This window comes from Pipistrellus hanaki (assembly GCF_964339955.1).
Source record: "Pipistrellus hanaki genome assembly, chromosome: 10".
NCBI classification, from domain to species: Eukaryota; Metazoa; Chordata; class Mammalia; order Chiroptera; family Vespertilionidae; genus Pipistrellus; species Pipistrellus hanaki.
This window is the reverse complement of record NC_140512.1, coordinates 44,053,300-44,077,632: the sequence shown is the minus strand read 5'-3', so window position 1 is coordinate 44,077,632 and position 24,333 is coordinate 44,053,300.

The window sequence follows — 24,333 nt, the reverse complement described above, 5'->3', positions numbered from 1 at the left end:
TATAATGTCTGAGATTCAAGTGAAAATTTTGCATTCTTTCATTTTTCATCATTTACAAAAACATTTATAATTTGTTATTTTCATACACAAACTTTTGTATTGTCTATAATTCACTTTCACCAGACTCCACTTAGAGTCTTTCTGATAATAAAAAGTATACAAAGAAAATTGATGTTCTTGGAATTCATTTTCTTCGCTGAAAACACAATTGGTGTCTAAATGTGGTCTTTTAATTCTTTATCATTTCAGTTCTAAGTAAATTTCAGCTGTCCTCATGTTTTTTTTTTTACCACATTAAAATATCTCAGCCTGAATCTTTAAAGGACAAATGCTATTTTGAAACATAGGTTTTGTTTTGGCCTACAAATTAATCAGTCCTTTACATCCTGCCAGTCACTTTTGAATTAAACAGCTCTTCTCTTCAGATCAAAATAACACCTTCAGTGCTAGTCTGTCATTTCAAGTTCATGCCACTGTAAGTCAAGACAGTGTCTTTGTAGCTCTGGGAGGATTTAAAGGGGTTCTGGATTTTATTCTGCTTCTTGTATTTCAGACAACTGCAGACTTTAAATGACCCCTCTGTGATTGGGCTCTGTGATTGGGCTCTCTGCAGCTGTCCAGGACACGAATTCATTCTTATAATCCCATTATCTTCCTCTTCATACTTAATAGCCTACTTCCAGATCTGCCTTGGAATGCCATTATGCAAAACCCACACACAGTATATGTTGCCTTAGTTATATATTACAGCAGAGCAAAGTGTACCTAGCTGGCAATTTGGCTAATAAATATTGATTACTGTTAATAAAGCAGTTGATGGATATAGCTCACTCCCTTGCTTAGCTTACTTCCTACAATTTCCTGAAAAATCTACATTGCTGATTAAATTTGAGTTCTTAAATGCATTTAATAAGGCAGAAACCTGTTTACAAATTAAATAGTAACTGCCCTCTCCATTATAACTTACATATCATCCCTTCAACCTACACTCCCAGTCCTTCTACCCTGCTCTATTTTTTCTCTTTCCATAGCCTTTATCACATTCTTATATCCTAGGTAATGCTTATTTCTTAGGCTAATTTTGCAGTGCTAGAAATTATGGTTCACAAGGGCAAATATTTTCATCTCTTTTATTCATTGATACATGTTAAATATCTACAGCACCGTCTGGCTCATAGTAGACACGCAACAAACTCTACTATGGATTATCATATATATGTATTGTTTTGTTTTGTTTTATTTGATAGAGAAGAGGATATAGAATGTTGTACTTAGACAACATTAGGTACTATTTTGTTCAGATTATTTGGAGGTTTTCGGGGATTTTTTGTATGCATGTTATGCTCATATACATACTAGGACCTAATTAGATGACTTCTTCATGTGATTAACTAATTTGTAATTATGCAATCGAAACATATGGAAGAGCCAAGATGACACAGGATATACCATGCTGTCTAATAAAGGTAGCATCCTTCATACAAGGGTGGCTACTCACTCAAGTAAAGCCTTGAGCAAAATTTTAAAGTAAGGCTACTATGTCTTGAACCTTCGTATCCTCCCCTTCTCTGGCCCTTTGCCCATTTGCCAGTGTCCTTGTATCCTACTCATATACATTTCATTACTCATCAGTACACTTAGACACCCATACAACACAAAGCTGCCAAAACTGATCAGATTTTATCTGTAACCTATGCAGGAAGAAATTGAATGCTCCTATAACAAAACCTTACACTAAAGGGGTGGGATGGGGAAGATCTGCTGGTGGAACTTAAAATATAGAGTGTCTCAAAAAATGCATACACAGATTTTGAATACATATAAGGGCAGTATGTATTAAAATATATTTTATTTTCAAAATTGAGCTATGACCTATGTATACATTTTGGAGACACACCATATATATATAGTTAAGGAAACCAAGAATACTGTGGCAGTATGACTATTCCTTTGACTCTAAAATAATTTTTTTAAAATCTTTATTGTTGAAAGTATTACATATGTCTACTTTTTCTCCCCATTAATCCTTTCTAGCCTGCCCCCAGCCCCAGCCCCAGGCCTTCACCACACTATTATCTGTGTCCATGGGTTATGCATATATATGCATATAAGTTCTTTGGTTGATCTCTTTCCACCCACCCCTGCCTTCTCTCTGAGATTCAAGAGTGTGTTTCATGCTTCTATGTCTCTGGATCTATTTTGTTCATCAGTTTATTTTACTCATTAGATTCTACATATGAATGAGATCATATGATACTTATCTTTCTCTGACTGCTTTATTTCGCTTAGCATAATACTCTCCAGGCCCCTCTATACTTCTCTCATACTGCTTATGAAACCATTTAATTTGAGAAATTTAATTAAAATTTGAACTTCTGAGATTCTAACCCTAGTCATCCTCTCTCCCCTAATCTTTAACTTATCAGAAGTATTATGCTCCTGTAGATTACCATGAATTTTGTCATTTGGACTATAATTGGCAGGGTCACTTCCTTCACATACATATAAAAAGTTAATTGCTGGCAAAACATGTTTCTGCTTCACATCATCCCTTTTAGGATCTACTAGGAAGAGGGAATGACGGAAAGCCGAAGTGCTCTAGCATAGTTAAAGACACTAAATATTTTATTTTCAATTATATAGAGCACTCCTGAACAAGAAATTTTTTCTTAATACTAAGTTTTCAGAACTTAATTATGAATTTGGGATCAGGGTGTCTCTAGCAGTGAAAGGGGCTATTCAAATTTCATTTGCTCTCTGCATCCAGAAAAACAATTACAGATAAATGCATAGGAATTCTCTTTCATTTCAGATCAAGAATTGCCTTTACTCCATAAAATGTAAAGCATTGCTTACATATCGGCTACTATTATTTATATATATATAAAAAGCCAGTGACTGAATGCTGGACTGACCAGAGTGATGGGTTGCTATGACTCCACTGCAGCCAGCCAACTGTCTCAGTCAGGGGCAGGGTCGGCCGACCAACCTCCAGTGACCCCTCCCCCTGGCTGGCCCCACTCCTGATTGGTCCCTCTATCCAGATCAAGGGCAGGAGTGGCTGGACAACCTCCTATGGCCCCTCCCCTCAGCTGATCCCACCCTTGACTGGCCCCTCCCCTCACAGGCCCAGTCCCAATCAACTCCCATTGGGGTGGCCAGCTGAACCCTACCCATGTACAAATTCGTGGACAAGGCTTCTAGTTAACAATAATTATTGTATAATGCATCTAAAACTGCATCTTTCTCCCCTCTGACAGCTGTCAGACTATTCTCTGTATCTATGAGTGTGATTCTATTTTTGTTTATTTTGTTCTTTAAATTCCATATATGAGTGAAAGAGTTCTCGGTTCAAACATTTCTCCTACATTAATTTTTTTTTTCAACCACACAAATTGGTCTCTTGTCCCACAGTACTGTTATCTCTTAAATTATCCCTTTGGAATTTTATCCTGAAATATTTTTTATTAAAATCTAACTAGGGGCCTGGTGCATGAAGATTCATGCATGGGTGGTGGTGGCTGCGGGGGAAGGGGGGTTTGATCCCTCAGCCTAATCTGCACCCTCTCCAATCTGGGAACCTTCGGGAATCCCTCTCCAATCCAGAAGTTTCTGTCTGTCTTTGCAATCATATGAATGAATTATCTGAGACCCCAACCCAGTTAGGTTTGCTGCTCACAAAATAATAGAGGCTTTTTTTTTTTTTTTTTTTTTTTTTGCTTCATTGGTGGAGATTTACTGGAAGTTTTAGGATATCTTCCCTTTAATTTTTCTTAGACACTCTGATTTTACTTATGTCTATCACCTTGCTTTCCCTCCATCCCCCACTGCAACAGTAACTTGCTTCAGGCTCACTTTGCTCTAGTGTCTAGGAGATCTGTCTGCCACCAGAACTATGATTCCCAGCATCCCTGGTGTTCCTTGCAACTGGGTTTCCACTTCTGGTCCTGGGGTTGCTACCGAAATACTATTCCCAGAACTCCTGGTGCTCCTCACGCTCTTGGTCTTCCCTTCCTGCTCTATCTCTGTCTCATGGCCTCCCATTCTGCCAAGTCCTCTAAGCCACCAGCTCTCCCTCTCTTCTCTCTGTCTGGCAGCTTGGGGTGTCAAGTTTCCCAAACTGGTCCACTCTCTGTTGGCTCTCCTGCTCTGCTCTCTGCCTGGTGCCTGTGTATGCAAATTCACTTGCTATCTTTGTTGGGTTAATTTGCATATTCACTCCTGATTGGCTGGTGAGCATAGCAGAGGTACAGTCAATTTACATGTTTCTCTTCTATTATATAGTAGGATTGTATTAACCCAAGAATGATAGGTGTATATAAAATATCTCTATATTTCCTAAAAGTTGTATTATAAATAATAAATCCTGAATAACTATCCACTGATATAACCTTTTCCTGAATTTTTGCATCATATATATATATATATATATATATATATATATATATGATTTTTTACTGCAGTTATGCAGTATCTCATGCTGTTATGTTTTATTTTACTCTAGAGGGATCATAATATATTTTTGTATCCACATAGTGCCTAACTTGGTAATGCATATATGAACATAATAAACATCTAGTGAGATAATGAGGATGAAATTATTCCTAAGCAAAGTATATCCCTAAATAAATTTTATTTAATGGAACCTGGACCATAAATTACTACCACAACAAAACTCTGAAGCTCATGATATAGTGAAATTCCATGCAACTCCTTTATGACTTTGTTTTCTCTTGTATCCCATGTTATTTGTAGTAACTGTGCCTATGTAACACTGAGATAAATCATTATTATTCTGCCCATCAGCTTCCTGCTTGTAAATTGTTTACAATTTCATTGATCTGATGCACAGAAATGATTAGTATGAATATTCATAAACCTATGACCCCTGAACCTGTACATGTCTTCAGATTGAGGAAAAATCTTTTCATAGTATAAGGTCTCTTTGACCATTTGATTATTCATTTTAAGGAATGCATACTTTTCTACAAATGATGGAGATTTTATAAGCACATCTTTATGTTCCATAAGAACACATTACATTATATTCTGTGCTGATGGGTTGTATCACCTGTCAATCAATGAGTATGTCTTTAGTATATAAGGTACCTACTATATTTCAGGTTTTGTTCTAAGGAAAGGGGATGAATCTGTGTCAAAGCAAAGGTCTGTCCCCATGGAGCACTCCTCTGGGAGAAGACATATAATACAACCCATTTATGACATTATGCTAAGTTGTCGGGTAATGATAATCTCTACAAAGAAAATAAAGAAGAATAGAGAGAAAAGGATTAGAGATAGGTCTGAGGAGACATTTGAGTACAGAATAAATTTAGGGACTGAGATAAGTGGAATCTGGGAGAAGAACCTCCCAGCAGAAAAAGTAGCTCTTATTTGGAATATTGGTAAGAAGCAAAAATAAAAATAAATTGCAGAACACTCAGGGTAATTGCTCCTGAAGTGGGTGACCAAGGAAGAGAGTATTAAATGGCCAAAGGCCAGATCATAAAAGGCATGTACATTCTAGATGGGGATTCAGATTTCACCCTGAATATGACTGAGAGATATGGGTGAATTCCAAGTATTTTGACTTCAGCAATTGGGTCAATGGAGATAATTGTTTATTGAAAGAGGGAACATTCAGGGGAATGGCAGGTTTTGAAGGAGCAATCAGGAGTTTGATCTGGGACATGAAACATTTGAGAAGTCCACTGTAATTCCAGCTGAATATCTCATTAGGCCAGTAGTGATATTACAAGGTCAAAATTATGGTGAGGTGAATAAGGCACTCTCCTCAGATGTCAAATTTAAAAGTGAGCCAAAACATGCAATAATCATAATCAATATTTTAATATGATATTGTTTTAAAATCAAAATTAATGCAAACAATTCATGGTGAACAAAATAGAAACATTTTTAAAGTATTTTGGTGAGGAGGATTTTGGCTCCTCTGATCAATTACCTTAGTGATATGCCTGTGAATATATGACCTCATCAGCTAAAAGAAACTTGTCAGAAGGTATTAAGCTGACTAAGCAATCTCTCTTAAAATTGGAAATCATCCTGGATTGTTAAATAAGTCCATTGCAGTCTCATGATTTCTTAATAGCAGAAAAGGAAACCAAGATGAAGATTGGTACAGACACTAGAAAAAAATAGTATGGAATTTACTAAAAAAAAAAAGAAGAAGAACTGGAACTGCTGTTTGACCCAGCGATCCTACTTCTAGTATACTAGTGGCCCAGTGCACAAAATTTGTACACGGGGGGGGGTGGGGGGATGTCCCTCAGCCCAGCCTGCATCGTCTCCAATCTGGGACCCCTTGGAGGATATCTGACTGCTGGTTTAGGTCCCATCCCTCTCACAATCCAAGACTACTGGTACCTAACTGCTCACCTGCCTGCATGCCTGATCGCCCCTAACCACTCTGCCTGCCAGCTTGCTCACCCCAAACTGCTCCCCCTTTCTGGCCTGATCACCCCCCCACAGCCCCCTTTGGCTAGGCCTGATCATTCCCAACTACCCCCACCCTGTTGACCTGCTCACTGCCAAATGCCCTCCCCCGCCAGCCTGTTCACCCTCAACTGCCCTCCCTTCTTGGCCTGATTACCCCTAACCACCTCTGTCTGGACCTCACACTATGGCTTTGTCCATAAGGTTGTTCAGAAGGTCTCCTGATCTAATTAGTATATTACCCTTTTATTAGTATACATATCCTAAGAATTCCAAAACTGTAATCAAAATGGATATATGCACTCCTATGTTCATAACAGCACCATTTACAATAGCTAATATCTTGAAATAGCCTTAGTGTCCATCAGTAGATGAATGGATAATAAGCTGGGATACATCTACACGATGGAATATTATGCATCTGTAAAAAAGAAGGGTTTCTTACACTTTGCAACAGAATGGATGTACCTGGACAATATTATGCTATGTGTGAAATAGGCAAGTCAGAGAAAGACAAATATCACATGATCTCACTTACAAGTGGAATCTAAAAAATATAGTGACAAACAAAATAGATTTGGAGACATGAAGGCATGTAAAAGACTGACAGATCTCAGGGAAATACAGGGGTGGCATTTAGAAAACAGACTAACCAAAGAACTTGTATAGACATATGCATAACCAATGGGCAGAAACAACAGTGTGGTAAAGGCCTGTGGTGGAATAGGGGCCAAAAGGAGGAGGTAAAGGGGGAGAAATTTGAAGGACATCTGTAATAATGTCAACAATAAAAAATAAAAAAAGGAAAGGAAACCAAGAGATTCAGAGATGTGTGGTAGGAGAAGAGGCAAAAGACATTTAAACAAGGAAGAGGTGGACTATAGAAGCTAAGAACAACCACTGAGCTCCAGCAAGTCAGGAAACGGGGACTTTAGCCCTATAACTTCAAGTAATTGTTTGGCCAATGCCTGAGTAAGCCTGGAAGTCTGTTCTCTCTTAAGGCCTCCGGAGAAGAGCCCAGCCCAGCTGCCACCTTCATTTCAGCCTTGTGGGGCCCTGAGCACAACAGCCAGATGAACCCACTAGATTGTGAGATATGGAATTGGTTTGATTTTTTTTTTAAGATGCTAAATTTGGTGGTAATTTACTTCAACAGCAATAGAAAAATAATCCAACAGAATCAATACAACTGGTTTTTCCTTTTGCCTGGGGCTCCAGTCTGGTGTAGCACAGTGCTATAAATCTGTCTGAACTAGAGACAATTTTCAGATTTATCTTATACATGCTATTTCAAAGCAGAGTTGTATGCAATTATTGAGGAGTGACTGTAGATAAAGCAAAGAGAAGCTCCAAAGACTGAGCCACAGAACACACCAAATGTGATTATTCAGCAAGAGAAGAGTGTCCAGGAAAGGCTAAAAAGGCAGGCAGAAAAAATGGAAAATCATGTTACCCAGGAAACTTGGAGTACGATTTAATGTGACTCTGCCTTGATTGTCAATTGTTTCTGCTTCTGATCTGCTTTTTGTAGATCAAATCTCCTAAATCTTCATCTCTTCAATCACAAAAAATATTTATATATGTAGTTGTGTATGTCCATGGAAGATTAAAATATATATTGTGAACTATTTGACTTAAACTTATTTTTTTTTTAAAGTCACTTGCAGCGCTTTAGCTAGCCATCCCTACTTAATTTATATTTTAGTAAAAATTGGTTGTCTGCTAAATTATCCTTGACTAAAAGTAACATAGGCATTGGCCTTTACTGAATCCCATTTGACTCCTGTAGCATTTTTCTTTTTAACTAATGATGCTGGACTAGAATTCCATAAATAAATATATATATATATGGATATATAGTGCTCCCTAAAAAAACGATATAGGTATCAGATTATACCACAGACACACATTTTCAAGGAAGAAACTCATCGAATATAATTGATTAAATATGAAAGAAGGAAATGGCAATTATTTGAAAAAACACATCTCTCAAGAAGACCCTCTAATATGAGGTTATTGCATGTTTTGTCATGATGCAGGCATTATATCAAAATGCTTTTAAGATAGCCATAGATTATTTAACAGCTTTATTGAGATGCATTTTACATACCATTAAATTTCCCTGTTTAATGTGTATAAGTCAATGGTTTTTAGTACATCTGAAGAGGCATACATTCATTCTTAAAATAATTTTAGAATATTTTCATCAGACCCCATTCAAGAAACCTCTATAATATTTGGAATTCACTCCCTATAGCCTTCCACAACTCTCATCTCCAACCCTGGACAACCACTATTAATTTCCCTACAGATTTTCCAATTCTGGAAAGCTCATAGAAAATGAATCACACAATATATGGTCTCTTATCACAAGTTTCTTTCATTGAGCAAAGTGTTTTCATGGTTCCTGTATGTTGTAGGAACATGCATCAGTTCTTTTTTTAAATTATGACATTGGCATTTAATTAACTACTAAAGTTATTTACAGTATTTTTTAAAAATTCAATAAAATTTATTTTTAGAGCAGCTTTAGGCTCACAGCAAAATTGAGCAGAAAGTATAGAGCATTCTTCACTGTTAGTGAAAAGCTTGTTTGTTGTGTTTTAGTTTGGGTTCTTGTTTTTTTTTTTTTTTTAAAATCAATCTTTATTGTTCATATTATTACAAAGGTTCCTCATTTCTTCCCCCCTCCACCAGGTTCCCGCCCCACCCTCCACCCCCTCCCCATCCCCCATTGTCCTCATCCATATGTGCACAGTTTATGTTCAGTCTCTTCCTCCCTCCCTTTCCCTGAGAACAGTCAGTCCACTCCCCTCCCATATAGCCGACTCTACTACAATGATCAGCTATTATTGTTCATCAGGTTTTTCAATCTCCTTTTTTTGTTGTAGTTGTTTTTTTTTTTTAATTAATAAACTTTTACACTTCAAAGAATAAATTTTAAAATCTAATAATTTTAAACCTTGTTTTTTTTCTGCCCTGGAAATTGAGAGCAAACTTGTTTACATGTAAACTTGCCCTTAGGCTATCAAAAGGTGTAGCCATTCAAGTGTAAATGGACACATTGTTTAAACATAGCTGCTGGTTGGAATTGGATTACCTGTTCTGGGTCGGAAGGGCTTGTCATTCCCTTTCTCCATTAAAATTAAGGTGATAGCTTTAAAACCTCTTTTTGGCAAGAGACCTTAAACTTCCAGAACTTTAAATTTTTCAGATAGTAAATCAGTTACTTAGCATTTTCTCAAATCAATAATACCTCCACATGCCCAAGGATACACTTCACACAAAAGACATTTCCAAATAGATCAACCAACCTCATCCAGGCCCCACACAAGGCACTCACAGATCAACACCCCAGCGCTATACTAACTCAACACATCCAGATCTAAGCCTTCATCACTTGATTCAGCAGACCCTCAAGTTCCCGCAAAAGTTTCATGGCTGGGTTCTTGTTTTTGATAAATATTTTATCACCTGCTAAAGAGACCCAAGCCTCTGCTCTTCTCCCATGTATCCTGATAAGTTTTCATTCCACAAGTGTGAGGCTGGGCAGGTTAAGACAAACACGCAATTAGATGATTCTGCAAAGTGGAAGCATTTTTATGTGATGGAATATGGGAGATGTTTCTTTCATGAAAATTCCCCAGATAAGGTTCTGTAAATTGGCCCCTGATGATGCTGGCGGGGTGGCCTTTTCATCTAGCCTACTAAGAGTTCATTTGAAGAAATATATCCCCTTAAGGGAATTTCCTCACTGCCTAGATATTCTTTGTGGATCTATGAACCCAAGTTTAGTACTATTTAGAAAAAATTCTTTACCTTCAAAAACAAGTGAGCTAAGGTGGGAGAGTACGTTTATGTTACTCAAAATAGAAGCTCCCACAAGAATACATAGGTTTAACCTAATAAACAATAAAATAGCAGTTGCCAGTCAATACTGCATGATAGTGCTGTTTCCCATTGTGGATATTGACTCACTGACAGTAAGCACAGGATTGTGTGTTCTTATTTTTAATATAAAACATTCTGTACTTCAGAAACAACCACATATTGCCAACATTCTTTATATCTTTCATCTTTGGGACATTTCTGTAACCCTCAAAATGCCATTCTTCCTCTTGATTTAATTCTGGATCATGGAAGTTTTAGCAATACCCTAAAAATGGGGTTGGGAAATACTTTAGCCACTCAGATGTGACAAGTTAATTTTGTTTTCACATTGGTAGCTATATCATCCATAAAACTGCTTTAAATTGTAAGGAAAACGGCAGTTTACAATTGCATTAAAAATACCAAAATGAATGAATCCCATTACTCAAGACACAGTCATGACAGGTCTGTAGTTGTTATTTATTCCAAGTGCCTGTACTTGGATTCTGTTGTGTGCTGGCTGTATTAACTCCTTCAGTGTCAGGGCCAAAGAAACACCATTTCTAAAAGCAAGAGTGCTCATTTTAAAATTACAGTTGAAGGGGAATAATTATTTTTCAAAGAGACAATTTTCCAATCCTGTTCTTCACCTTCACATTTATGTATTCTCAAGTATACTACAGAGAAGTAAATCAGTTAATAAAAGATTTAAAAAGTGAAAATGCAAATATATCTTTTGAATTCCTGAATGGATAGTAAAAAACAAGCTCTTGGTAAGATCCATGATATTCCCTATAAATTAATTCTTTGTGACTTCTTTGACATATAAATAAATTTTTGCATGCATCTTTCAAAACTAGTTTGTTCTGGATCCACATTGCCTTGTGTTGAATCCTAGCCCAGTACTTTTTAGCTGTACCCACCATGGCTCATATTCCCAATTGGTAATTAGTAGTTATCTCACATGGTTTTGTTTCAATTACTATATAATCAATTAATATACCTAGAAGAAGTGTATTCTAAGCCTCAAAACATATTGTTTGAAAAGATGCAGCCCACTGTAGGGTACTTCAGCCACGTCTGCAAATGCATTTTTTTATTTTTTAAATCTATTTTGTCTTATCCTAATAACCCATTTTAATATCTAACATTGGTAGAGTTTTATAGTTTACACACTATTTCACATAACTTACATTCTTAATGTAATGGTTATGACCACTCCGGGGAATAGACATTATTATAATCACATATTCCAAAAGAAAAACCTGAGACTGGAAGGTGCTCTAGCATGACTGTATCAAAAAAAAAATCGCACCCCGTCTTTCTTGGTGGGTCACAACAGGCCTGTTCATTACAAGAATATACACTGAGCAAGATTAATACTAATAACCGTGGACTGAGTTAGACATTATACATGCATTATCTCTAATCTTTGCAGCAACTCAGTAATATTATTTATATGATGATTACCTTCATACAGATAAAGAACTGGAGGGCTCACGGAGGGAAATGGCCATACCTAGTATCTTTATTTCAGTGCAGTGATCTTTACCTCCATCCTCCATTGCACTGAAGTGCTTTCTAGAAAGGAAGATAAAAGAGTCATGTTAAACCAATTTAGGGCTTCTATTGCCATCACAGCTTATTAAGTACATAGCTTATTAAGCTAAAGCATAATAAACATAATTCTTAGTAACTAAACACATTTATCATATTTAGATGAATGATTTCCAATATTCTTGGGCCTTTATTTCCTCTCATTCTTATATTAATTTTGACATTCACACTGAAGTCATTTTCTAATGTTTTCTCCAAAAAAAAGTGGGTATCAGAAACTCTCATAAATAATATATATAAATTACAAATTATATGCATAAAATGCTATCAGCTAAATATATATATGCATGATCATATGCCATTTGCCACACTATAATTTATTCGCAATGTTTGCACTGAGAATTCTGTGATACCCTATATTGTAATTCTTGTTCTATGTACACATAAGCATTCCACTGTATCATCGCGTATAGATTAACCATTAGTACAGCATGTCCTTAAGTATTAATTTTTTTTAATACTTTTTATCTGAATATTAAATAGCAAAACTTTTAAAATCAAATAGTTATAAAAAGTTATTTTTGTCCTGGACAGTGTGGCTCAGTTAGTTGGCATCATCCCATTCACTGAAAGGTTGCAGGTTTGATTCCTGGTTGGGGCACACGCCTGGGTTGAGGGCTCAATCCCTGTTGGGAGGTGTACAGGAGGCAGCCAATTGATGCTTTGTGTAGCATTTATATTTCTCTCCCCCGTCCCTTCTTCTCTCTTTAAAAATCAATATTTTTTTTTAAAAAGAAAATAAAAAGTAGTTATTTTGAAGAAAAAAAGAAATGGTACATCAACAAAGACAAATATCCTGAAAAATTTTAATTCAATCAACTAGCATTAAGTATTGATCAAGAGAGAAGGCTTAGGCAACTTTCGTTTCAAATAGATTTATCATATTTCAAATATGAAATGAATACCAAGACTGAAATAAGATTTCAAGTTTGACATAATATACTTATATCTAGTGTTATGTGAGAAGACATTTTATCTAATCCCTGAAGTGAAAGAGAATTGCAAGGCCTTATTTATGGACCCAGTTAGATAATGGGTTTTGCATAAATAATGCTCTTATTTCCATCATTCCTTATTGCCTGGGTTTACATTATTTGACTCAGAAACTAAGCAAAGAAGATCTACTTATGGTTATAGAATTAAATGTAAATGAAGCAAACATTGACATTTTAAAGATCTTAAAATTGCCAACATTTTAGATAATGTTAGAAATAAAGAATAATTTCCTAAACTTTTCAACTTGGGAGTTAAAAACACAACATCTGAAGTTGATGATACAGAAAACATTTAAATATCATAGAGTATACTAGTATACTCTAAAAAATAGAGAGAATTGAGTTGGTGATAAAATTGCTTTTAGTTGCTATTTTTTTAAAATGAGGAGTCAATTGAATTCAATCCAAGCTGATAAATCAAGAAATTGATATATTGTTTAAATTAAAAAAAAAAAAAAAAAAAAAAAAACAACTCTAGAACAGCCTAAACTTAGGGACTATTTAAAAAAACAAACAAAAAAACACACATTTACTTCCAAAGAGTATTATGCTAATGTTGTGGGGTCGAACCCTGAGTTCAAAATAAGACCACCGGAGGCTGGTTAATTAATTAAAAAAACAAGCAAGCAAGGATTTATTGACTGGCCAGGACAGCTTGGAGAGCACCACAGGCAGGTGGTCTCCAAACGACTGCCCCTACCCAAAAGGGGTAGGCAGTCCCTTTTAAAGGTTCAAACCACAGGAATTTTCCTTTGTTCTAAATTCTAAATCCTAAAGACTAAATTCTAAAGACGGGGGACAGCCCGCAGGGTTGGTTCCCAGTCACATCCTGCTGGACTTTGGAATGTGGCCCTATCTTGCGATAGCGATAACAGAGAAGCAGAGCTCAGCTGTTAGACTCTAAAGGTCATCTACAGTTTCTATCCCTGAAGCTCCTGAGTCAGTGGGAACCATTCTCCTGTGGTCCTGGTCCCAGGCAAGGGAAAACTGCCTCAGCCTCCAGGTCTTCATCTGGAAGCTGAGGTAAGTACCCAGTGTTTTAATCAGATGCAGGGGCCAGACTTAGCAGGGTTAAATTTCAAACAGCAGTTTTTACCAATGTATGATTGCCACTCTATTTCATTAAGTGAAATAAGAGTTGTATTATGCTAAGTGAAGAAAGTATAGATTTCTGTTTTGCTTTTTTGTTTTTGTTTTAAATTAATAACATTTTCCCTTCCAAATTCCTTTCTCCACAAGTTAATCCACATTAAGATTACTTTCTAAAAATTTATCAAATACCCCTCCCTCCCCCATTTGGTTTTCTGGGGAAGAAAACAAGGTGAAATGGTGGTTTTAAATAGGTCACTTATATCAGAATACTAAACACTTAAGAATTTAAAGAAAATAAATTGCCATTATATTTCAATTACCACAACTACTTTATTTGATATGTCCCTTTCCTGAAAGCATTCATGGTGGGCATATATAATTTTGTAGATATCTATTATAGATCATTTGAACTCCCTCCCTGAAAGTAGCTAAGGAATATGCTGATTAGTTTCCCCAGGAAATAACTGCCTAACAATGGTGGTTGTTTTTTCAATTGAGGTGAAATTTACATAACATAAAATTAACAATTTTAAAGTGGCATTTAGTATATCTTCAATATTGTTCAACTACCAACTCTATCTAGTTTCAAGACCTTTTATTCACCTCTTCCCAAAACAGCCACACCCATCAGCAGCCAGTCCTCATTCACTCCATTTCCAACCCCAGGCAACAGCTAATTAGCCTTTTGTCTCTATGAATTTACCTATCCTGAATATTTCATAAATGGATTTATGTGTGAACTTTTGTGTGTGGTAACTTTCAGTTTGCATAATATTTTTTGGATCTATCCACAGAGTGGCATGCATCACAGTACTTCATTCCCTTTTATGGTTGAATCATATTCCATGTTATATATATGCCATATTTTGTGTATTCATTTATCTAGTGATGAGCATTTGGGTTCTTTCTATTTATTAATCAATAATGCTGCAATGACTATTTTTGTACAATTATTTGTTTGAGTATCTGGTGTGTGTTTTTTTTATTTTATTCGTAGAGTATATAACTAGGGGCATAATTGATAGGTCATATAATAATTCTGTTTAACCTTTTGAGGAACTGTTTTCCATAGTCACTGCATTGCATATCCACCAACAACACTCTACATATAATGAATTCATTCTACTATTTGATACTTTTTTTTTCCTGTGGAAGGTTAATGAGTATATATATATATATATATTCATTCTGACTTGCAAGTCATTGACTGAAATAATAAATGATATTTTGTGACCTCAAAACGTTCTGCTTATTGGATAGATGTTCACAAAGCAGAAAAGACCTTTCCTCAATTACCTGTAGGGAGACACATTTCAACATAACATAGAGAAAGAGCTACAACAGACAGGCATTTGGAACAAAGCTCCTACTTTGTGCTTGCTAGTTTTCCAAGCACTGACAGAACATTCACTCAGTGGAGAAAGTACTGAAATGAATCCAACATTGATTAAGTGATTGGAACTTGGTGAGGTGATATTCAGGGATTCTACCAGTATTGAGATTTTGTGATATATATTTGAAAAGAATGTAATGGTAGAAATATAACTCCATATCCCTTAATATTTTGCCTTGTGGGTGTGTAATATGTTACATACTCTACTGGTGGAATTAGTTTCCTTCAAAAATGTTTTGTTAAAATTTGTTTTTTTTGAAAGTGAAATGATTACCTGCTGTTTTATTTTAGTATCTTAGGAAATTTAAAATTAGGATAATCAATATATCATTTCTAAACACATTTTAAAACTGAGATATATACTTTATTTTATATATAAAATACATGCATTCCTTTTTATCTATAATTGTTAGCTCATTTTCAAGTCTTCAGAGAGTTGGGAGAAATATCTAATGGTTCTGTAATAACATCAGCTAATTCTTATGAGTTTTCAGTGCATGTCATCAAGTTGTTTTTAAAATCAAATTTTAAAAGTAATCTGAAAATGCTTCCCTTCCCTTTGCCTTCCATCACAAGTGAAGGGCTCTGATTACCTGATCATATATTTATTATTTTAAAATCTTTATTATTGAAAATATTACACAATTCCTCCTCCCCCCCCCCTTAACATCTTCCAGCCAACTCCTGTTGCCCTTCCCCATGATCATCCACACTAATAAAAGAGAAATATACAAATTGACCATCACTTCACAGAGCCCATCAGCCAATCAGGAATCAGTATGCAAATCAACCCAACAAAGATAGAAGGGCCCCCACTCCCCAGCTGCTCTGGGCCTCTGGGCAGCACTCATGTGGGTGCAGAGAAGTCAGGCTGGCCTGGATGCCTGCTATGAGGGGAAGGGCATAGAGCAGAGGGAGCTACAGGAGCAGCACTCTGGCTGGAGTGAAGATGGAAGATGGGGGCTGGAACGAAAGGCCTGGTTGCCAGGTGCTGGAGGAAAACCGGTGCTAGCAGCCAGGGGAAGGAAGGCCTATTGCACAAATCTTCGTGCAATGGACTTCTAGTAATTTAAATAAATCCTATGGCCATTCAATTAAATAAAGCCACATATGAAATTCCATGTGGCAGTGATGTAAAAACATACAGAAAATCAACACATTGCAACCCCAGTAAAGCTCTCCACTAAAGTGGAAGACAAAAATTTTCATTATTGAATAAGCATTAAATCAGAACATGATGGGCATCACAGACACTTTACTAAAGGGACTGTCCAGAAAAGAATCTCACCCTGTCACATAGCCAAGCAGATATAACCATCACTTGCATGTTCTCACGATCAATAATAAGTAGTCTTCAAGAAAGAGACTACATATTATTAAGATATACAGTAGAGCCCCCTTGTCTTTCAGAGATACATTCCAAAACCCTCAGTGAATGCCTAAAACCAGAGAAAGTACAGAAACCTATATATACCATGCTTTTTTCCTACACAGACATATAATTTATGGCTTCTCTTTGGCATATTCCAATTACCAGTATTGCTGCTCTTGTGCTTTGTGGCCACTATTAAGATAAACAAGGGTGACTTGAACACAAGCACTGTGACATCACAGCAGACAATCTGATAACAGAGACTAAGGAGCAAGGAGCATCTACATTGGGAATATCTCAGGAAAAAGAAATTCACATCCCAGAGAAACAGGACAGGATAGCATGAGATTTTCTTACGCCACTCAGAACAGCATTAAATTTAAAACTTATAAACTATTGCCGAAACCAGTTTGGCTCAGTGGTAGAGCGTCGGTCTGCAGACTGAAGGGTCCGGGGTTTGATTCCGGTCAAGGGCATGTACGTTGGTTGCGGGCACATCCCCAGTGGGGAGTGTGCAAGAGGCAGCTGGTTGATGTTTCTCTCTCATCGACGTTTCTAGCTCTCTATCCCTCTCTCCTCCTCTCTGCAAAAAATCAATAAAATATATTTAAAAAATAAATAAATAAGTAAATAAAAAAAAATAAACTTATAAACTATTTATTCTGGAATTTTCTATTTAATATTTTCAGGCTGAGTTTGACTGTGGGTAAATGAAACCAGGAGGTGTTGGGGGGAACTACTGTAGTTACATATTTTATAGACAAGATATGGGCTCACATATCTACACATGTATCAGAGAAATACTTCATTCAATAGCAGAGCTCTAACATTTTTGCATTTCAGTATGAAACCGTTCAGCTAGAGCGATCAGCCTGTGGGGAGTGTTTATTTTGCTCAGGAGATTTGTCGGGCTAACTATGTTAAAGACCCGGTGTAGCATTAGCAAGAAAACGCTTCATTAAAGTTTATTTTACTTAGCACGTTGTGCAGACTTCAGGAAAATGTTTAGGCATAAGAAATGTTATGGTGGGTCAATAGAAAGATGGGAAATAAAGAAATGGCACTAAATTAAAAGAAGATCAGGCTCAATCTGGCATGAAAGTCGTATAAGAGAATAATGGTTCTAGAATTGAAGGGAGTGAGTGAACAGCTTCTTAAGGAGATAAAGGGATTTCTAAATACTATAAGAGAAGCAACAGTCAAAAGGTTACTTCGGGGCTGGTACAAATCGAAGTAGCGAAGACCTTAACCAGGAGGGTATTTAAACAACTCAGAAACAAATGAAAAAAATCCCAAAGAATTTCGTTCTGACAGGTGAACATGCCCAAATAATTGTGCTATAATTTTTTTTAAAGATGTCATATAATATATCAATATGTTATTAGGTCATTGTAATATTTGGCTAGCAAGATTTACTACTGTGTTTTCTCTGACTACTAAAGTAAAAATGCTTCTTATCAAAAATAATTTAATGGGCATGAAAATTAAAGAAAAATCTTCTCCACTGTTGTTTTTCATCATCACTATTAAAATTTTGTATTCTGAATTTCCATGCAGATATTCTGCCTCTGTTTCTAATGTAGTATATTTTAACAGTCAATTGCATAGGCTCTAGACATCTTTAAATTCCTGAATTACTGGCAGATAAGCCTCAATTATTTTTACTATTTATGGAAATACATCTCCCTAAATTCATTGAAGAAATTCAATTTGGCAATATGGGGGGCCAGGCGATATGGGGTGGGGGCCAGGCGGTAGTCCAACTCTAGTGGGAGAACTACTCCCTGCTCTTGCCCTGCCATCCCCTTTTAGTGAGGCTTTGGGGAAAACATCTTAGGCGAGATAAACAGAAATTTACATGTAGCCCTTAGGCAGGAAATAACAGAAACTTACATGGGACCAACAAGGTTGGAGGCTGCTTCAGCTAACAATGTCTCAACTAAAGGGTGAGTGGTTAGAACAATTTAGGTTGTTGACCAGCCTTCCTGGCTTCCTGTCAACATCTCTCTTTTAGTGAAACTGATTTGTTTCTGGCAATTCATGGCAACAACACCTGAGTTTGGAATATCTTGCAGAAATCTGGCAACATCTGTTTAGTTTGTATTATTGTTCTAAATCTTATTTTTCAAGTTAGGCCTTTTATAAACAGAAAATACTGTCTTCAAAGTTTTTGTTGTATATCTCTAGGACATTTTTCATGATGAACTGAACAATAGGCCATAAAAAGTAATGACCCCAAATGTTATAAAGATCTAAAGGATAAGAGAGTGCCTACTGGGGGCCAAATGCTTAAATGCATTTTTTGTTTTATTCTCACAGAAGCATTTATTTACTATAGATTACAAAGCTGAAGCTTGCCCTGGCCAGTGTTGCTCAGTCATTAGCGCATTGGCCCACACATCAAAAGATTGTGGGTTTGATTCCTGGTCAAGGACACATACCTGGGTTTCAGATTAGATCCCTGGCCCTCATCTGAGTGCATATGTGGGAGGCAAACAATCGATGTCTCACTCTTAAATCATTGTTTCTCTCTCTCATCTCTTTCTCCTCTTCCCACCTCCCTCCCACTCTAAATATCAGTGGGATAAAATATCATCAGGTGAGAATTAACAAAAATCAAAACAAAACTGAAGCTCAAGAGATTGTCAAATTTTGTTCAAAAATAATTTACAGAAATGGGAATTATATAGAGTATATTATTAAAATATATGCATTGTTTAAAATTTCAGAAACTATGCTAGATTTTTATTAACCAATAATAGCCCATACATATTTCCATGTAAATATAGTAGGATACTCTTGTTTATAAGAAAATAATCCTGACATAAAATATGTGATTATGCATTTAATCTTTTTGATGCTCTCTCCCAAATGTGACTAATATTACTTTACATACATTTCAGGAAGTTGTGTGTTTAGAGTCAATGTAATTTAGATTTCTTTGGTCAAGGAAACACCTTATTAAAATTGCATTAATATAATACATAATTTAAATAATAAATATTTAAAGCAAGATTAAGATTATATTAACATTAATATAAGCAATCAACCAATACCTTCACTACTATGTGCTACTCTTAACCTACATGTATTTTCCCAGACTAGAGAGGGCAAATGAGATTCAATTTCATGCCAATTCCAGCTGGTAGTGAATGTTTTTCAGAACAGTGTTTCACATGGGCAGCTGAAGTTTTATCCATATTTCTGACATGAATGTGGCAGGGAGAAATTTCGAACAGATAAAGGTGCACTGGAATACTCTCTCACATCTTTCTTCTCCAAAATATTGGTCATTTGTTTTATTTCTTAATCTATCATGGTTCAGGCAGTAATGGTTGCTGTGAAACTCCTCTTATATACCTTATCAAACTTTCCTTTTTTCTAAAGCTATGATTACCGCTCCCTCTGTGCCATCTCTTCATCTCTCAAATAAAGACTCCTTGTAATATCTGTGTTTTTATTCTTAGTGGTTGACACAGAAGAACTTCGAAAATAGCTTTATATCTGAAACTCAACTTTATATTGGTCTATGGCTACCATTTTTTAATTTGACCTCTAAAATTAAATTTTAAAACATTACCTTCTTATCAGAGAAATCTGGTATATTAAAGGGCATTAAGTAATTCATTTTAAAAGGGAAAGTGTAGATAGTGAGTAGATAGGGGAATGTAGATAGAGCTGCAACCTGGTCTGACAAAGAGAGATTGATAGATTTAGTAGAGGCTACTTCCTCTGAACATTAAAATTTTCTAAGTCTGCTCCCCTCTAAGCATGTGTTCTTAGGAGTTGATTAGTTGATTAGTATCTCTCTCTCTCTTTCTCTCTCTCTCTCTTTTCTCTTCACTTCTTCCCCTACTATCTCTGTTGGATAGATAGATGGATGATACTTTTTTATAGATAGACAGATAGATAGATCCTAGATAGAAATGGATAGATGGATGGATAATGGATAGATAGGTAATAGATGGTAGAGGATAGACAGAGGATAGATAGAGGAAGGGAGCGATGGAAAGACATATATTAGAATACCCAAATAATTTGTTTGATCTACTAAATAACTATCAATTTTATAAGGTGATTTTTATTATTTTTTACTTGTGTTATTTGTTGCTGATATAATTGGGTGTCTTTGATTGGTTTTCAGTATTTTGGTCCTCACTTGAACTCTAAAAATATAAATAAACAAATGTGATAGTTAATTCTGCAAATAACGATAAGACAACTGTGTGTGTGTGTGTGTGTGTGTGTGTGTGTGTGTGTGTGTATGTCCAGTTTTGGGTAATATAGTTATATATCAAAGGATTTGCCTTCCAGAAGCCAATGGAAGAAAATAGAGCTGGTACAGTGCAGCTTGCAGGATAAACATTAGAGCAGTGCAGAGTTGGACTATCTTCTTAAAAATTTGAAAACAACACTTCAGGAGACTGGTGTTTTGTTTTGTGTGTGTGTGTGTGTGTGTTTTTCCCCCTGAGGGTAGCTTTACCCTCTGATTTCTTTAATAAGCTGCTATTTATATTTTTAATATATTTTATTGATTTTTTTTTACAGAGAGGAAGGGAGAGGGCTAGGGAGTTAGAGACATCGATGAGAGAGAGAAACATCGATCAGCTGCCTCCTGCATACCCCTTCCTAGGGATGTGCTTGCAACCAAGGTATATGCCCTTGACCTGAATTGAACCTGGGACCCTTCAGTCAGCAGGCTATCCATTGAGCCAAACCAGTTAGGGCAAGGTGCTACTTATTTTTAATTGATAGCAATAGCAAAAAGGTTATAACAAGCAACATCAAGATTAACTGAAACTTTTTTTTTTTTTTTTTTTTGGTTTGTTTTTGGATTGTTACAGGAGGAGAGGGGGGTCATCTCTTCCTATTTCTGCTGGAGATGGAGTTCTTATGATATCCCCAGAAAAGGAATTTTCTGAGACTTGCATAGCAGGATGTAATACGGTAGAAAGGTTTATTTCTGTTGAATTACCCCCTGGGGTTTCCAAAGTCCCATTCCCCGTAGTCCAATCATAGAAGAAGTATAGCTGATGTTTCAATAGAGCTAAAATCAAAGCCAGTGTCCAAAGTTTCGTTTCTATGTTGGGCCAGGTCCAATTCAGCGTTAGGCTAACTTAGTTTGTATTTTCCCACTGAAGTCTGTTAGTCCATTGGGTGTGGGGTATGCATGGCCATGGGCTATATGGGAGAATGCATGGAAGCCAAGAGGGAGCCAGGAGCACATGAGCAACAAAAGTCCCAAGAGCAACAGGAGAGTGAACTCCTTTCTTTAGGGGACTATGTATCCCTAGGGTTGCAGTGGCCACACCAATTTTCGCCAATGACCTTTGTTCCCAGGTGTGACTGAAAGCAAGCACCTTCCCTGCTTCCTCCCTAACTTTGCTGGACATGTTTCTATTTCCCCTTTGTTGGATTCCTGGAGAGTGTGAAACTGAAGCTTCCTGGTGAAGCTGCCCAAATGACATGCCTATAATGTTTATCTTCCCTCTTTTCTCCTTTCCTGTTATTAATAACTAGAGGCCTGGTGCATGAAAATTCATTCACTGGAGCAGGGGCCCTTCAGCCTCGCCTGCCTCCTCTCACAGTCCGGGAGCCCTCAGGGGCAGGAGGCAACCTGGCAATCAAAGGAAGGCAGTGCCATCATCTCACCTCTGCTGCTGCCACTGCTGGCAGCACAAGCCTCAGTTGGGCCTGGTTATCTAAGTCTTGGGCTGCCCTGGGTGGCTGGGCAGCTGCCATCCAAGGCTTCCCAGCCCCTTGGGCATTTGCTGGGAAACCACCATCAGATGCTTGCCTGCATCACAGGCTGGTCCTAGGCAACTGGGGGGCTGAGGGCAGGTCCAGCCATACTGCATTGCCTTCCACCCACCTTGGGGGAGCTGAAAAGACTGGGGGACTCAGATGGGCCTGAGGGCATTGGGCACAACTATCTTGTGGCTACAGGTCCCACCAACTTTGTGATGGTGTGACAGTCAATTTGCATATCCCCTCTTAATTAGAGAGGACTAACTAATCACAATGGTATCAGGAACATGCTCTAATCACTTTGCCCTTCCTCTCTTTTTTATGTTTATTTCAAGATATATTCCTTGGTGCCGAAACCAGTTTGGCTCAGTGGATAGAGCGTCAGCCTGCGGACCAAAAGGTCCCAGGTTCAATTCTGGTCAAGGGCATGTGCCTTGGTTGCAGGCACATCCCCAGTAGGGGGTGTGCAAGAGGCAGCTGATCGATGATTCTCTCTCATTGATGTTTCTAACTCTCTATCCCTCTCTCTTCCTCTGTAAAAAAAATAAAATATATTAAAAAAAAAAAAAAGATATATTCCTTGGTAATTTTGCTAACAGTATTTCACATTTTCTGCTCCAGAGGAAATAGCTCTGTCCCTTAAAACAGAATGTGCAATGACATTTTTTAAATGCATAAGTCCAGCAAAGAACTAAATGCAGGTATGGGCAAAAGTAGGTACACAGTTGTGAGCATGAGAAACAAGGAGTTTATTCTTGTATTATTATTTATAAATTATTGTATCATTTATTTTTATTACTTTTAGCCTACTTTTGCTACCCTGCATATAAAAAAAGAACATGCTTTCTTTGGCAAAGCTCCCAACTTCGGTAGAAGTGTATTTCAACTACCGAGCGTATTGTTTTGATTTTCACCTAAAAAGCAGAACTGGCAAACACACCATGAGAGCTGAACCAGTTATTTAGAGGTTGAAATACTTGCAATGTGTGTTGAAAAATACACTGCTCCAACTCTCCCAATTGTCTAGTCGTCTTGCAGCCCTGCCGTTCCTCAATGGAACCCAGACCTCTTTAACATCCCAGAAGGAAAACGTTGGAGGAGTTCCCACAGGACACCATCAGGTTTACCAGCTGGACCTTTCCTTCTTAGACTGTGACTGCGTAACTAGCTTTGGGATAATTTGAACATGACAATGCTCACAAAATTTGGCCTCTTGACTCCTTCAGTCTCCTTGGCCCCCGTGGGATTTAACATTTTACTCCCTCTGCGCCATTGCTTTATTACATAAATTATTCAAAACCATAATGCTTTGATTAATTAGAGTGTTAATGGATTTTGAAATTCAAGACTACCTTGATTGGAGCAAATAAATCATCCTCTGCCACAGGATGAACAACTGAGTCTGTAGACTAGTAGGGCATGTCTAATAAGGCCTGCCGCATTCAAACATACTACTCACACCCTATTTCTGTCTTTGCACACCAACCCTCTGCCTGCTGTCTTGAGATGCTATTAAGTTAAGGGGGAATTTTATAGTCTGAAAAGAAAATGCCATCAGAAACACAAACACGTGAGAAAACCTTGCCTAAAGCAGATATTCTGTAATTATAAAATTTGATTACAAAATGAACCCCTCTGCAAGGCAATCACCGGAAGTTTAATTTTAAAAACCATTTTGAGGAAACTTAGTAACTGGATGCATTGTTCGAATTACATTTTAGGATTGGTGGTTCAAGTTGTTTTAAATACGTGGTGCATATAATAACATTAAGAAGAGTACCTAGTACAGCCCT